The following is a 10,339-nucleotide window of genomic DNA, read 5'->3' on the forward strand; positions in this document are numbered from 1 at the left end:
ATATGAATAACTGAATTTTAAAGAGAGCAGTGTGTCTGACGTAAATTTCTTACTCCAGTCCTCCAGGACCTTGCTATTCTTACTGATAATTAACTGGCTAGTGACACAGTAGTAAGTTTTTGTGTAGAAGTCCAAGCCAGAACTACCCTGGAAGGAAGTACTTGAGAGACAAGTGCTAATAGTAAAATGACAGGTTGGAACGCAAAAATAATACACAAGATCAAACCTTGGGTGCAAGCCCTCAAGGGACACTGGCTGTGGAATGCAACAGCAGCAGTTTGCACGTCAACAGTTTTAGAAAAAGGTTATTTTCTTGGTCTGTCTTCAGGCTCCCCAGCTAACGCCCATCTCTCTTCTGTGACTCTAAGCACAACTTTTCTGCATGGCAAAACAGGGGTCTTTGCCTACCTCTGTTCTCCAGGGCTGCCATGGAAATTCTTGGCCAAGGAGAGAACTCAGCAGCAGCAGGATTTCAGCTGCTGACAGGGGAGTAGAAGCCAGCACCTATAATCAGTTCAGCTCCAGAGAGGGGAAGGAGGGTTACCCTTTACATTAAGGCTTAAGCAGATTCTACTCAGCCTGGCACTTGCAACTGCATCAAAGTGGATGGCCAAAGAAATCCCTCAACACAGGCTGCAGGGGAGTGCAGAAAGCCACCATGACACTTCAAGGTACATAAAACAGTGGGTGGAGGAAGCACAGGACAGGGAGGAGCAGAAAGAGGTTTTATTTGACACTACCATGAATTGGGCTGAACCTTAGTAAGAATTAAGAGAACTTCTGCCCTACAAAACCACCTGCATGTAACAGGCAGAGACACACCTGCAATTCCTTCCTTCTGCTCAGCAGCACTTTGAAACACCTGTCAAAAATTTGACTTTATTTTGATCAGATCTCTGCCTCAGCAAATTACTGTTGGTTAAATCTGGCTCTCTGAAATATCTTGGAATCTAAAACATCTACAAGCAAAATGTAAAGAAAGGGCCACAGATTAATCCTGAAATACTGAAACACTGCATCAGGGACTGGCCTGGTCAGGCTGTTTAGTCTGTTATCTTGCTGTCAGTGGAAACAAATTAGAGATTTTTAAATCTTCCCACTCACAATAAACTAACGATGATGACGCTTGTCTAATTATTAATTTTGTGGCTCCTACTTGGCATGCTTGTTTCTGGATGCAGAATAGACATCTCCCTCCTTGTAGAGCCAAACATGCAGAGATTTGATTAAAGGCCAGAACAGGAAGTGAGATGAACTCAAACACTAACCATGAATTGAGATCAAATCTCTTGGGGAGCACCTGCAGCCTCTTGGACAAAACCCATTTGTTGCCCTTCTATAACTTGAGCAGTTACAACTCCACCTAGTTCATTTAGGTTTTGTCTTGTGGTTTTTTTCAGGTGTAAGAGTGCTAATGCTGCCAAATAGAGGAGAAAGTGAACTCTCCCATGTATGACAGAGCCAGACACCAGTGCAGTGCAGAATGCCAAGGAACACGCATGTGCTCAGCTCCTCAGTATCCCACTGTGCAAAGCTCATAACCAGCTCACGTCAGGCTTTCACACAGCTTTGAGAACTGGTAACAGGTTGGTCCAATGGACAAGATCCAAACCACTGAACGAGCTCTGAAGAAACACATAATGCAAACTTCAACACTGTACAGTGGGATGGAAATGGAGCAACTGAGCAAAGTCCAACATGAAGTGGACACCATCAAACAGCAAGGTAAAGGTAAAGCTAAAGCTGCACATCACTGTCACATCAACCTCCATCAAGGAAAGAAACAAACCCCTTCCCTCACAGTCAGACTGATTAGAATTTACTTAAGTCACAGTCTGAAGAAATTAATAGACAAGGACAGTCTATTTTATTAACTCGGGTGACAGACCTTTCCATACTTGCCAGCATTTTCTCCACTGCACTAGCGATCACTGCTCCAAGGTGAGCAGGCGCTGTCAGAATCCAGGAGAAGCTTCAATTACAACTGCCAGCCAAGGAGGCATGAACAGCAGTAAGCCCCATCCAGGCACGCCAGCAAGATTTCCAGCCCTAGTCTAGGCAAGGCCTGAGATAATGAGATGCTCAGGGTGACACATGAGCCTGATCCAAAGTCATCTGAGGCCAGAAGGGACCTGTAATGGCAGTCCACAAGCTTTACTCTCACAAAAATCCACACGGATGTTGAAATGGTAAGGTACATGCAGGGATGGTCACTACTTTATCCATCTGAGCATTTTGTGTCCAGCCTCTTGAAACTTCTTCTGACCTGCCCCTGACACAAAGGTAGTTGAGGGCTCCTCTGTAGAGGACATCTCGCCCTCATCCTCCTCTGTGATGTTGTAAATCACTACAGAAGTGGCCAGACTTGCTGTCAACTCTCATCCTCTAACATCCAACAGCTCTGACCAAATTGCCTGATGGATAGAGAAGGATTAACATGGGAGAAACAGATAAATCATTTCAGTTTGACTTTTGCTGTTTAAATATATGGTTTTCTTAATACCTAAGTTGCAGCATAGATTTAAGATTCCTATAGAACTTCAAAGATGCATGGAGGACCAACTCATTCAATCACAGGCACTCTCTCCAGCTGTACTTCTGGGGAATATCATGTGAACCAGAGAAACATTTCCACTTCCAAAACTTGCTGCTCTATCACTTTTAACACCGCTTGTTATCAGCTAAGTGCAGCAAGGCCGAAGTGTATAACTCCATGGCATTTTTCTTCTCGAAACAGAAACTTCTGAAGCTGCTTGACAAATTCTAAGGACTTCACAGGAATGTTGCAGGCATCAGTATGAAAAAAATCTATTTATGTTGGCAACAATTTAAAAACAAACTTAAGCAAGGGAGACTATGAAATACACAGAGAATTGCCCATGGTGACATGCCATTCCTCTGTCCCTCTCGTAACTTCCAGGCTTCAGTCCCACTGACAGAGTTCAACAGAGAAAACAAGCAAAGGCTCAACTTTGCCAAGCCCAGGACTACAGCACAAAGGCTTATTCCACACATCAAGCTGTGTTGCCACGACAAGGAAGACCCTGAATATGACAGTACTGCAGTTCCATCCTGCACTTGGGTGTAGCCCTTTTCTCAAGGGAAAGCTCACTCCGATTGCAAGTTCTCAAATGTATCCCCTCTCCAGCTGCAAACCTCTTAAATCCAATTCAGAATCCCACATGGAAGCAAATACCTGCACTTCCAAAACCTTTCCAAGAACTAACCTAAGCTCTAAATGGTGGATCTGTGTCTCCAGGTATCAAGCAACAATACTTTGTCTTCAACAGTGCCCAGGCAGCATCAAGAGGAGTACAGAACAGAGATGCAACTACCCAAAAGATGCAGAGAAATAGGCTGCACTGCTCAGCAGCAGACTGGACTAAGACTTATTTGTCTCTGATGCTGGCACAAGTGCTGGGCTGGAAACCACATCCCTGCTCTATTAACACTGACTTGGCACATGCTACTTTACTTAACCCTAGTCTCCTTTACTAAACACTGACTTATGAAATAAGTCCACATGGGGCAGAGAGATCTATTGGTCAGAACAACCCACACACCTGGGGAGCCTCTGTGCTACTCCACCACAGGCTTCCCAGACAACCCTGAGCCTGTTATCCTACCTCAGTTTCCCACAACCTTGTCAAGCGGCTGTGCAGGGTGTTGGGGAAGGAGGCAGCCTTCCCCTTCCTCACCAGTATCTTTAGACATATAGCATTAAAAATATCTTAAGCAGATCCCACACAGGCCTGTAACACACACAACTACATTTTATGTACTCAGATCCAGTACCTCTGAAGCATTTCTGCACGATTTGTCTAATGACCAATCCACCTCTCCGGACAAAGTCATAGTTCCGACCCAACTTCCATTAAAAATGCAGCCAGATATAAACGAAGCAGAGCTCGGCACATGCACAAAGGGGCCAAGCGCAAGGGCTGAACCCACCCAAACCACACGATGCTTTCGGGAGCACAGCAGCCTCAAGCGTTAGCGAAGCCCCGCGCTGCTCGCTGAGCGCAGCACGGCCGCACCTCCCTCCCTTCACGGAGCTGTTCGTTCCAGCGGGAACCCTCACCGGGACCCCCCGCTCTGACACGGCCCCGGCACCGCCGCTCCCGCACGGCCGGTGCTCGGCGGCCCCAGGGCGGGGGGCCGAGGGGCGGCCCCGCGCCAGGCCCCGGCAGCCCCCGCACCCCGGGTCCCGCCGGACCGCCCTCCCCTGCCCTTCCCGAACCGCGCCGCTGGAAGAGCCGGCACCGCGCTCCTCCCGGCCGGTGCCGCGGGCGGGTCGGCCCCGCCCCGAACCGCGCTCCCCGCGGTCACCCGGCGGCGGCGGCAGCGCACACAAAGCCCCCCCGGCCGCGCTTCTCCCCGCGGCCCCCGCGCGGTGCGGGCGCGGGCGGTACCTGCGGGGCGGGGGCCGGGCGGATGCGCTCCCTTCTCCCTCTCGCGTCTCCTTCCCTCAGTGCCGGCGGCGGCGGCGCCCGCTCCGCTCCATGGCCGCGCGCGCGCCCCGCTGACCACGGGAAGAATGGGGGACCCAGAGCGCACGCGCCGCCCGCGCCCGCCCCGCCCCGCCCCGCCCCGCGCGCCGGCGCGGCGCCGCCCTGCGGCCGCTGGTACCGCGGTGAGGTCAGCGCGCGCCGTGCGCATGCGCGGGGACCGTTACCGCGCGCCCGGTCGCCATGGCGACTCCGCCCGCCGGGAGCCGGGCCGGGGAGCGCGGACACGCGCGTTCCTGGGAATGCCACGCGTGTTCCCGGGAATGCCACGGCCCCGTCCCCGCTGACCGGCCTCCAGGCACTGCGGCGCCCCCGGCTGCTGCTTCGGCCAGGCCGAAACGCTTTGAGAGGAATTCCCCGCACTGCGCGCGGAGAGCGCGAGGGCTCGGTGCTGCCGTGAGGCCGTGGCCGCGCACTGCCCTCCTTTAGGGAGCCCCCGGGGAGGGAAACTGTTCCACAGAACCACAGAGTGCGTCAGGCTGGAAGGGACCACAGCGGGTCACCTGGTGCAACCTCCCTGCTCCAGCAGGGCCATCCGAGAGCACATGGCACAGCACTGTGCCCACACAGCTCTGGAGTGGGGGGAACTCCACCCTGTCTCTGGACAAGCTGTTCCAGTGCGCGGTCACTGCACAGTAAAGAAGTTCTTCCTCCTGTTCAGGTGGAAATGCCTGTGCATCAGTTTCTGCCCGTTGCTTCTTCTGTTGCTGGGCACCACTGAGCAGAGCCTGGATCCATCCTCTTGGCATCCCCCTTTAGATACTTATACACATGGATGAGGTCCACTCTGTCGTCTCTTTTCAAGGCTGAAGAGCCCCAATTCTCTCAGCTTTTTCTCATATCAGAGATGCTCCAATCTCTTAATCATCTTTGTTGCCCTCCACTGGACGTGCTCCATGTCTCTCTGTTTTGTACAGCCTTAGTTAAAAAGCTGCATTTAAAAGTAACTAATTATTTCTCCTTCATGGAAAGATTTCCAGCGCTTCCACTATAAAACTGAGGTGATATTGGGAAACAAATGCCCTGTGCAGAAGCTCTTTACCAAGATGTATTTGACCATCTTGTTGCCTGGGCTCATGACTGCTTTTCTCCTGTTGGTTGGGGAATGAATCTCCATATCCCCTCAAACTACCACTGTCCTCGTCCTCTGTGCTGCAGAAGGCAGCTGACCTCCATAACACTGCAGCTCCCAACGAGCACAGAGTCTGAGCCATCAAAACATGGGAGAGCTGTATGCGGAACAAGTGATTGACTTTCATTAATAACTTCGTGAAATAATAATGCCCTTCTCCTTGGCTCGTGCCTCTGGCACAGCAATGACTCTTGGCAAGCCCCCTCCAAATAATCCTAGATTTGCCAGTTTGTTCTTTCTTGCCATCAGGTTCCACAGCAATACCTAACTGCTGCTTTGGGTAAAGCCATCGGCACAGGCTGAGTGTAAAGTCTGGAACAGGCTGCACAGATGTCAAGAGAAAGCTGGGGATATTAGTGCTTAAAAGGATGCCAGCTCTCAGTAAACTGAAAGCAGGTGATTACAAACCAGCTTTAGAAATTACCATGGTTCTTACCCCCAGGCAGTAGCTAATCTCCTGAGAGCCCTAACTGGCTAAGCACTACTACCCACAGTAGAGACACAACAGCTCTGCTTCAACTATTGTGGCTACCCAGTCCCCATTTCACTCTCTATCTGCTCCCAGAGGAAGCACAACCCATGTGCCGAGTGTTTTCCCTCCCTGGTTGGGCAGTTCTGCAAACAGGACTCCTCCAGTGGTTTGCCCTTCTCCTGTTTTGCACTCTCCCAACTGGAGGGCAACATGATCTCTGAGGACAGAGATCATGGGTACATTAATAAAGGACCAATCATTCCACTTCATCTGGATCTGCTAGAACTACAGGCAGAGTTCTCTCAGAGTCTAGACAGTTCCCTCTCTGTTCCCAAATACCTTCACATTTCATTTTGAACAAGAAAATGAGATAAAACCTGAATAGTTCTAAGTTAGGTGAATTATGATAAGCAATATTTAGTTTAGTTCAGTAAGAAATCAATAACTTTGCATCACACATTTATTATTTATTGTGTATCGCACTTTAGCTGTGACTTTATTCTCTTCAGTATTACAATAAAGAGGCATTTGCTTTGGAAATCTCCCCAAACTGCCTTCTGTTATGATTGCATGTTTGTCCTTTTTTCACAGATTCTTACTTCTGGTGATTCTACAGTCACTGTTTGGCAGCCTAAAGCTTTGTAAAGGAATGCTGAGAAATGAAGCTGGCATAGGTTAAAGTATTTTTTTCCCCTCCTAGATGAAACTTGCACAGAAAATGTGGCTTTTATTCTCCCTTTGGTTACAAGACTTCGGGAGACAACAACTGCAGGAAACTTAGAAGTTTCATCATTGTGCAACTGACAGATTGTGGACATGGTCTTTCTCTATGTGTTTTCTTCACATTTTTCTTTAAAGCAGGTAAAGTCTCTACACAGAAATAAATTTGTCACCTAATCAGCTCTAATGTTTGGATTTTTTTGCCTGTTACTACATGACTGTTTCCTTGCTCCCTCCAGAGACTTTTAGAACAGTTTATGCCTATATTTAAGACAACCAAATTGCTCCATGAGCAGCAGCACTAATGATGCCTGGCTTCTCACAGGTCTCTGTTCTTTGTCCCTCTAATCCGCCCTGCTCTCTCAGCAGCCCTACCTTCCTTTGTGTGTCCTGTGCCACTCCCCTCCAAGGGGACACGGGCGGGTTAGTCCAGGGCTGTATCCGCGTGCAGATGGAAGGGCAGCCTTCCATCACAAGGGATCACACCACGCCCGAGCTCCCTCCTGCCTTCCCCTGAGGCTGGCAATGATTATTTCTCTCTTCCATTGCTCATGAAACTTGAGATTGTTTCCTCCCCCCTAAACACCGAGAAGGAAAAAGGAGGGAGTTAGCCTAGCAGCTGAATAGAAGCGGACAGATAGACTGGTCACATAAGCCTCGTTTTCATCAGGAAAATAAGTACAAAATACATTGTAACCTGCAGGTTTTCTTCCAATATTTTAAAAGTAGGAGGTGAAAGCATTGTTCTGATTCTTGCCCTTTAGGTTTCTTGACATTAATCTCAGGATTCTTTAATCCTGCTCTCGATTCCTCGGCGCAGCCTTTCAGCTTTCCCAGGGCCATCACTCTGCATTAGCTCTGGCACACCTGTGACAGACCTGCACATCCATCGCCTGCGACAGCTCCCAATGGAGACCCACCGTGAAGGCACAGCAGGATACCCCAAGGGCAACCAGATCTAAGCTTCTGGATGGAATCCAGTCTGCAGGGATAACTCAGCTTCTCCAAAGTTATTGTCAGGTAACAACTGTGCTATTGCTAAGCAGTCCTTGGGGATTCATCCTGGAGTGCAGGGAGGACTCTCTAAATGAAGGAAATTGAAGTAACCACTGGAGGAGCTGCTACCATCATAAGAGACTGCTTGACCAGGCCTTCACTACCAGTGGCTCAACAGCAGGCATTTGGCAGTACCCTTATCCATAACATACCGAAAAAAAGGAACTTTTTACTATGCTCTGATTTCTGAAAGATCTCCATTTACTTACCTGTCTCCAAAACAAAGAGACCAGTGCAGCGGAAAAGTCTCCTGAGAGGATACTGTTCCCAGTGAAGCTGCACGTATCTCTCTATCAGTCCACCTGCAAAGCACACTGTTCCCTGCTTGTTGAGAAAGCTCTGCTTGGACACAAGGAGCTGTGTGCTTATACACGTGCACAACAATGCACAGCCCATCTGCAAGGTGAAAAAAGAGATGAACTTTAACTATGGACATCTAAGTAAGGGCAAAGCAAAGTCAGGAAGCTTTTTAAAATAAAGAAATGTAGGGATAGTCTAGCTTTCAGTTACCGACACTGCTCTTTCAAATAAAAACACATCAATAAAACTAGTGGGAAGCAGATGGATGGAATGGCTCTATTTCAGCAGAAACACTGACTATACCTGAATGACCTGCTCTTCCCCTTTCCTTCAGAGCCCTTTTGCACAACATCTGCTCAGGAATCTGAGAGCCTGGTGCTTCAAGGAGAAATGTTTTTATTTATGAATGACAGTATGATGATGGCAGCTGCCCATAACAAGAGAGGACAGCAGTGTCAAAGCTTGTCTGTCCCTGGGTTGCTCCCCTAGAGTTGAGTACTCTGCTATGCAGACTTAGAAAGCCACAGTTTCTTTATGTGCTGTCCCAGCTTGAATACTTGCATGACTAAGGGGGAGAACAGCTTCACTTGACTTGATGCAGCAGTGCATCTCTCCCTTTGCCATCTCCTGGCACATCTCCTGCCACATCACCTGCACAGCCTTGTGCTGTGCTGAGGAGAAGGCTGGACTGCTGCTGGCACAAATACCATGGGCCAACATGAGGTGAAGTCCAAGTACCCAACTTCTGAGTGCTGCTGATCCCACTCTGGCACAGGCCCCCCTATGTGACTCACCTCTTCTACCCCTCACTTACCTGGGAAACAGGGAATAAACTCCTTGTCCATACTGTGTGAGAACAAACACTTGAAACAGGGAAAGCACAAGTACTTCAGATCAACGTGAAATTTAATAATTCCTCTTTCTTTCCTTTGCACATGACAGTTGTCACAGCCCCAGATTTGAGCACTTTCAGCTCACACAATGTGCTCCCGCACCGCTATCTTTAATTGGCACTTTCCTGCCAAGCCTCAGCGTTTTGCATCGGACTTTTTCCACGTGAGAGCTGCCACGAACAAAGCATCCCACTGACCCACTTAACTCCCACGTGAAGGCACATGAAGCTTCGCTTCAGTCACCAAACAGAAAAGAAAACACAGGAGCAGAAGGTTTTGATTAAAGGGAAATGAGCAAATGGCTTCAAGGCTCATCGTGTGCACACGGGCACGTCTGCATGTGTTCACTCCTTGCAGACATTTGGCCACCCAAGGAGAAACATCCTGTACAAAGCAGATAGTCCTCAGGCAGTGTGAATTGGGTTGGATTCGAGCTTTCCCGTCGGCAGGAAGGTCCTGTGAGCCACGCAACATCCCCACAGGCTTCTTCCCCTGACACGGAGTGACTGCCTCCAGGGAGGCAGGCAATGGTTCATTCTCCCTGACCAAATATCAGGGAAGGTACCAATTAGTGTTAATTTTGGCATTCTTTGCTTTGTGACCAGAGCCTAAGCTGAAACCCCCCAAAACCAAATACAGGCTACTAGCAACAGTTTTCCATGCTTTCTGAGCTGTGCTAGATTTAGCCTTGGAAGATCACCTCTGGTCTTACCAAGGCATGGGCACCAGGTCTTACATTTGCATCAGAGACTGTATTTTTCCTGGCTGCTGTCAGGCCTCTGGAAAGACACATTTACACCTCAAACTTACAAGAGTCCTATTTTTGTCTTGCACTTAAATTTACATTAAGCAACAGTTCATCCCCATTTCCGCTTCCCTCCTAGTTTCCCATTTACACCGTTTCAAATGGATTTACCTCTTCCTGTGCTTGTTCTCTATAGTCATCCATGATACTATTTTATCTTTTTTCCACCATCCAAACACAATTATGTTCATATCTCCTTTCTTTTTTTATACTTGCACATCACACGTGTGCATACCTTACCAGCACGGGTTCTTTCAATCTTTGAAAACATTTCCTTTTTATCCTCTCCCAAATATTAAGCCAACTGGAAAGTGACACATCAAGGTTAGGAATGCAGTCTGCTCCTGACAAGGAAAAAATGCTGAGCTTTGCAAGAGAGGCTAAATGGATTAAGATCCTTTTAAAGATTAGGTCACCCTTCACCCCAAATGCAGATTTCTACTGAAATTAAAG

At 48.6% G+C, this 10,339-nt stretch overlaps 1 protein-coding gene across 7 annotated transcripts in view; it reads right to left on the reverse strand.

The window, feature by feature from the left end:
- Positions 1-4,520, reverse strand: part of CLASP1 (cytoplasmic linker associated protein 1) — a 173,251-nt gene extending 168,731 nt beyond the window's left edge. For all 7 annotated transcript variants that reach the window (XM_082285311.1, XM_082285315.1, XM_082285312.1 and 4 more), the window contains exon 1: positions 4,413-4,520. The gene's annotated coding sequence lies outside the window, so the exon portion shown is untranslated. The remainder of the gene's footprint in view (positions 1-4,412) is intronic.
- Between the last annotated feature and the right edge of the window lie 5,819 nt (positions 4,521-10,339).

This window comes from Coloeus monedula, assembly GCF_965178545.1.
Source record: "Coloeus monedula genome assembly, chromosome: 7".
Classification (NCBI taxonomy): domain Eukaryota; kingdom Metazoa; phylum Chordata; class Aves; order Passeriformes; family Corvidae; genus Coloeus; species Coloeus monedula.